Raw genomic sequence first — 6553 nt, 5'->3', positions numbered from 1 at the left:
AGATCTGCAGTAACTCCCATGGTGGTCTCCTTCCCAATTTCGGTGCAAAACTGGCAAGTGCCATTGTTGATCTTGCCATAATTGCGCGAGACCAGCGATCACAGCGGTCAAACAGTTTTCCCAGGTATGCAAAGCTAGGGGTATTGAAGGCACTTGAATGGTTGTTGTTCCAAATGTGTTTTGTTCAAAGGGATGCAACTTTAAAACAACTTGACATGCTATATTATTTCTTTGACCCATCGATGCACTCACATTCATTGGGTTTTTCGTTGATAGATTTTCATTGGGGCTAATTAGCAACACGCACAAATCAGTTGCCGTTTTTCCCTTTGTTTGTCAAAAAATTAATCATCAAATGATTTTTATTCGAGTGGAATGTTTACTAATTCACCGTTTAGTGAGGATGGCATCCTTTCAACTACTACCTTACACTAAGTGACATAAGCTGGTTTGATAACGTATTCGTGGGTTTCAAACTGCTAATTAAAGACTAGGCTAAGATGGCGGTCACGTTTGTGGCTTCCTCCGAGGTAGAATACGCTACGATTGCGGCCCCACACACGTGATCGACGCGAATCACGCTTAAACTTCATGGCGGGCGATCGGGCCGCCTATCCTTAGTTGGATTGTTACTGACGCCGGTGATCCGAGAAGTTACCATCGAGGATGGTTTATTGACCATACGGGTACGTGCTAATTTTTATTTTTGATTATCCATAACATAGTTTCTCGTGCATGACGAGACTCTTTCCCCCACCTCGCCTTTCCTCTCGTTTATCCCCGTTTTTGCTAAGCGTTAATTATCTATACGCATTTGCTTTGCTGGAGGGGATTGTATCTGCATGCCAAACGAGCAACTTACTAGACACCTCGCATAAGTGCTCTATGGCGGTGGGGTCCATGTCCATTGTCTCTCTATGGTTAAAATCGATAAGGAGTGCAAGTTTTAGATTCTTGACACGTTTTCTTTTATTAATCAAATCGTGCATCCGTATAACTACCCCCTTTATCTTTTTCGAAGCATAGGGGATGTGTATATGCGTGCAGACCAACAACCAGGTTGCACGAATTACATGTGGACTTAGTAACATATTAATATATCAACAGGTTTAGCAGATCCTAGTTTTTCTTTTGGATATATAAAGATTATATTTACACACTCTTTTCATATATTTCTGTTTTTTATAGGCAACTACCATAAATCTATATTACCTTTCAAAATTGAATATTGAGCTAAGGGGAGACATTCTTAATTGAAGACAAGGGACCCTGCACATATTGAAAAGGTAGGCGTTTTTAATATGGGCAGCTAATGCCACTGGAAACAACCAATGTCCGGGTGGGACCGTCTGTCCATATATACCAATGATATTGGTCTGGACATGTACCTATAAAATTGTGGAGACCCATCCCCCATATCCCACTATTTCTTCTGTTTTTATCCCAACTCTTAGGTTAATACCTGGTACAATATCGGATATATATGTTCTCCTAATGGAATGGAATAGGACCATTAAGATGAGTCCAACATAGCGAGGTAATCCGAACCCAGAAAAATATATATATACTTATGGATGAGGATTTCGGATCAGAAACACCTAGCGTCTGGAAAACTATTTAGGTAGGACTCTTGTCGAATGACTCAAAATATTTGGTGTTTCGCGTGTGTTAAAAATGTATAGACACAGTACAAGTTGCTACTCTATTGATTAGCATACAGGATATGTAGCATTGGAATGGGTTGGGCTATGGGCCAGACATTGTGTGTGTCTTTTGTGGGCTTGAGTTCACATATATAAACTAATTCCTTTCAGTGGGTTCCCAGTCTGACGAACTATTTTGGTGAAAACTATTAGAGAAATGTTATGTGATAACGAATTGTGCTGGAGTGTGTACTTCTACTACTCTTGCAGATATTAATGTTGATATGACGATATTGATAACTTCATGTAGGAATTGTCCTTCCGTGACCTTCAAGTTTGAATTGCAATGTGCTTGGGGAGAAGCCATTTCCCGCAAAGTGACTTGATTTTTTCTTATAAATTAATGTATTTTATGCTAAATTCCCACAACTGATAATGACAGAATAAGCTAATAGAAATGAATGACGCTGATACACACAATCAAAGTATGAATTTTAATGCGAATTTAAGAATACAGTCAACAATATGCGATATGGGATATGTAAATACGTTGAAAAATAATTGGGACATAAGAAATGATCCTCTTTCCAGTTAGAAGAGAGATTTTTTATAAAAGTTATAAAGGTTACCCATAGTCGCTGTTTGTGTAGAATTGCATTGTTTTTAGACACTATTGTATGTATGTACGCATACATGTTGCTTTTCTGTTGTGGCACTTATGGTGGTTTTTGTATGTCTTTTGTGATTTACAGCCCTGAAGAAGTTCCGGTAACGGAACGAAACGCGTTGGCTGGTGTTTGTATGGACTATTAAAGGAACATTAAATTCCATATACCTTTTCATCATTGCTCACGATTCAGCGTCTGTATGAATGTGAACGGCCTAACGAGTTAATACTCTTCAACGAATTATTGGACATTTAACTTTGCAGCGGTGCTTTTTCATTTATAAAAAATATAGACTATTTCCAACCTTTTTGGATATGCCCTTGGGGACGGGGGGCATTTGAAAATTGCACGCCAGTACCTTAGAAATCAGTAACACAAATTATATTGGTGATATTAGGATTGGTGCTTGGAACAGGAGTGGTCCACTGTCCGCAGTTCTGTTATATTAAGAAAGCTAGGGGTATGTTCTATTTTCTGACCCTCCAGGAACATGTCCCTGCATTTTTGGCTCCCAGATTCACATCTCATAATGTATGTCATAGCGGTATTGACCCTAAGATTCAATTGGCCCATAAACTTAGGGAAACTATTTAAAACCCTCTGCAAACCTATTTGGGTGCGTGACATTAACTGCTTCACCTGCATAGAGAAGTGCAGGTAAGGGACGTGAGGCTATTTGTGGGAAATCATAATTATCCTTGATTAAGGCAGCACAGAGGCCATTAGTATAAAGATTAAAAAGAAAAGGGGCCAGGACACAACCTTGCCTGACCCCCTTTCTAATGGGAAATGGATCCGTTCGATCTCCTCCAATCCCAAAACGTACCCGCACTCTACCACCACTATATAGGTGTCTGAGGAAGAGAATGATTTGTACATCTACCCCTAGATGTTCGAGTATCTCCCACAATTTCTCATGCCTTACAGAGTCGAAAGCAGCTGTTAAATCGACAAAGGCTAGAAAAAGTCTGCCTTTCTTTACTTGCATGTATTTCCCAATCAGGATAGATAGTTTTAGCAGGGCCGGACTGGGAACCAAAACCGGCCCTGGCAAAGTGCTCAGCCGGCCCCCCTTCCTCACTCGGGGGGGTTGGAGGTGCCGCCGAGCGCTTTGCTAGGGCCGGTTTTCGGCCGATTTTGTTGCAGGGCCGATTTTGCAGCTATGTTGCAAAAACGTCCCTGTAACAAAATCGGCCCCCAGGTGCTCAAAACCGGCCCCCACCCGTGCGGCGCACCGGGGGATTGCCCGGTGCCCGCTATGGCCCGTCCGGGCCTGAGGTTTAGGCTCTGCTCCACTGTACCTAATCCTGCCCTAAAACCATATTGTATGTCAGACAGACACTTTGGGTCCTGATGATCCCCCTTTTTAAAAATTGGAATAATAGTTGATTCCACCCATGTTTCCAGGAAAGGGGCAACACAGCTAGCTGTTAAAACCTGTATAATGATTGGTCCCCACAGATCAAAGTTAGATTTAAAAAGGTCTATGGAGACACCATCAGGGCCCGGTGCCTTCCCCCTCAAGCTTACAGAAAGTGCACTATTCACCTCCTCCTGTAACTTTATGTTATCTGAGGGTGATTTGATATTGTTTTCTAGCAATCCTTATATTGTCAGCGTTTTTAGGAATCTTATGTAGTTCCCTTTTCAATTTGGAGTAAGCCTTGGAGCTCTTTTTATCAAGCCATCCCCGATAATTCTTTTTCTTCTTCAGCGAGTCAAATAGTAAGTCTCTAACAGTCTCAGAGATTGACACAAAGGAGGAAATAATACCAGCTGGGGAGGCGGACTCATCCAGGCAGGTGTTAATGGCTGGTCTACACTTGCCTATCACTTTGCTGGTGATGGCTACAGGGTCCACTTTTGACCATCGCAGACTATAACCATTAGTCCTATGAAGCGAGATTTCCGAGAGGATCTGATCTGATTGAACATGCCTGCTAAATTTGTTTGATGGTGATAGAATTGAGAGGCACAGCGGGAAATGGTAACTCAAAGCGTTGTCATCCACATAAAACATATTCACTCTATGGGCATGGCTATTTGATATGAAGATGTAATCTATAGTAGAGTGAGCTCCCCTCCCATTGAAGGTGGTGGGCATGGGTATAGGCTTGCTAATTAAATCATTTTTGTAAAACAACAAAAGAGTGTCGTGAAAGAAGTGTGTAAGCACTAGACACAGAGAAGAAATCACCCTGAAGAAGTCACATTGGAAATCATAGGTTTTTTTTTAGGAAGCCCTCACTCACCACCCTGGGTGGTGACATGCTTCATCATCGGGCCCACCAGGAGAAGCCGAATGCCTCCCTGGTGTGCTACAACGCCAGATTACTGCGGAGCAGGTTATTTGTAGCAAAGGTGTCAAAAAGAAATATGAATTAAAAATGTCAGAAACTGTACCATACCATACAAAAATTTTCATCAAAGCCCAGTAAATGACACATAGATGGGCAGAAACATGTTGACCCCACTTTAAGTGGAAACAACCAAGTGGTAAGTTTCCCACACATATTTTACTTATGTCAAACTGACCATTGAGTAAAAAATTTTGTATGGTACAGTTTCTGACCTGGCCCTGAAGAAGGTGAACCAAATAACAACAATCACCGAAACGTACGTAGACCGTACGCATCCAAGACCCCCTTATTAAAAAATTAATTTGATATTTGCAAACAAAAAGAAGCAATAATGTGTTTATAAAATGGAAGAGTGAATAACCATAGGACTTCTCTCTCGTAGTAAAGCCATAAGGGTCTGCTAAAAACAAATTCACTGTCTTGTCACATGTCTTTTGGTAATTATGCTTATTCTTGTTTTTTTAGTATGAAATGATAGTAGTAGTATGAATGAAGGAATGAATGTAATGAGGATAAGATTTGTAGCTTGGGTTTCTTTTTCTTCTCCATATGTTTAATCAAACATTGCTCAGACTGATCAAATTGAACATGTCACTTCCTTTGTATATGTAAAGAATGTGTTAAATATTTATTATGAACAGAATAGAATGACTGAACAAAAGAAAAAAATAATAAAAAAATATTTTTTGAATAAATACAATGTTTTTTCCATATATTTAGCATCCTTTCTTGAAAATGTCTGTGAAGATTATCACTGTATAAATATATATAGGTCTGTCAGAGGTATTTTTCTGCTGTTGCTTTTTCCTCTCCCCCCTCTGGACCTCAAATTATATTGGGAGAACTCTTGTCTCTTAACCGGATTGCAAATTACTACATAATTGCGTTAAAACATCTTTCACCGGAGGAAGCGGAATGTTATTATAGAGGTTCACAAGCAATATACAATGAGTGTTATCAACGTGGAGTAAAATTACTTGATAGTAGTGTTCCTCAGCCTGAAATACTATCTTTTTCAGTTCCAGCCTGTTTGAGAAATATGTTCCTAGACTCCCTTTCGCTCTGCCCATGAGCTCTGCTACGGCTGGGGTATGCAATGTCTTAAAACCATTCATATGGATAGGCTCCTTTGCCCAGGTTTCTTGCAGGCATATAATAGAATAGGTACTAATAAATTCCCCAAACAGTAGGTTCGAATATTTAGATGACAAGCCAGCAATGTTCCATGACACTATTTCCCAGCATGCTTTCTCTACCGGGATCTGATGAACAAGGATGTTTGATTGGCTCACAACTCCACTATCCCCATTATCTCCATTTAATGGAGGCAGATCTGGTGTATTAATCGTTCTAGATTCACTAATGGTCTTGTTAGCTAAAATCTTAGGGACCATATCCTGTGCCTCCATGATAGAAGGGGGGTGATCTACCTCAATTATGGGATTTATGCCGTTATGCATATTAACATGACAGCAATTATTTCCCCTAGTGAGACTTAATAAATGATCAAGTCAATCTTGTTCATCTAACATACCCAAAACACCAGTTGTATATATATACTTTGGTTTGGTTACAGTAGAATTACTGTAATGCAATACATTAAAATATTGTACTGATACTTAATAATTACTTTTCAATAGCAGGTCATGTTTATTACTTTGCAGATTACTTTTCTTACACAGTTTAGTATATCTGGACACTGCACTGGTACATTTACTGTAAAAAGGTAAGTAAATGCGTTTTGGTTATTTATACACAGTTGTACAGCCTTTTATAGATTGTCCAAGTCCACACTTAGAAACATTTTCATAGAAAAACAGTCAATGTTATCCTACGGGAGGAAATAGAGTTATCGGTTAACAGGTAAGCACTTTGTTGTGGG

The 6553-nt window shown here is 39.8% G+C and overlaps 1 long non-coding RNA gene across 1 annotated transcript; it reads left to right on the top strand.

Moving 5' to 3' along the window:
• Positions 1–619: 619 nt before the first annotated feature.
• Positions 620–1574, top strand: LOC144824714 (uncharacterized). Its single transcript, XR_013609076.1, has 3 exons — positions 620–686; positions 1189–1286; positions 1455–1574. It is a non-coding gene; the product is annotated as an uncharacterized LOC144824714 (long non-coding RNA).
• The last annotated feature ends 4979 nt before the right edge of the window (positions 1575–6553 follow it).

This window comes from Lissotriton helveticus, chromosome 3_1 (genome assembly GCF_964261635.1).
Source record: "Lissotriton helveticus chromosome 3_1, aLisHel1.1, whole genome shotgun sequence".
In the NCBI taxonomy this organism is placed as follows: Eukaryota; Metazoa; Chordata; class Amphibia; order Caudata; family Salamandridae; genus Lissotriton; species Lissotriton helveticus.
The sequence above is the reverse complement of the archived record's forward strand: the minus strand, read 5'-3'. Positions and strand labels throughout refer to the sequence as shown.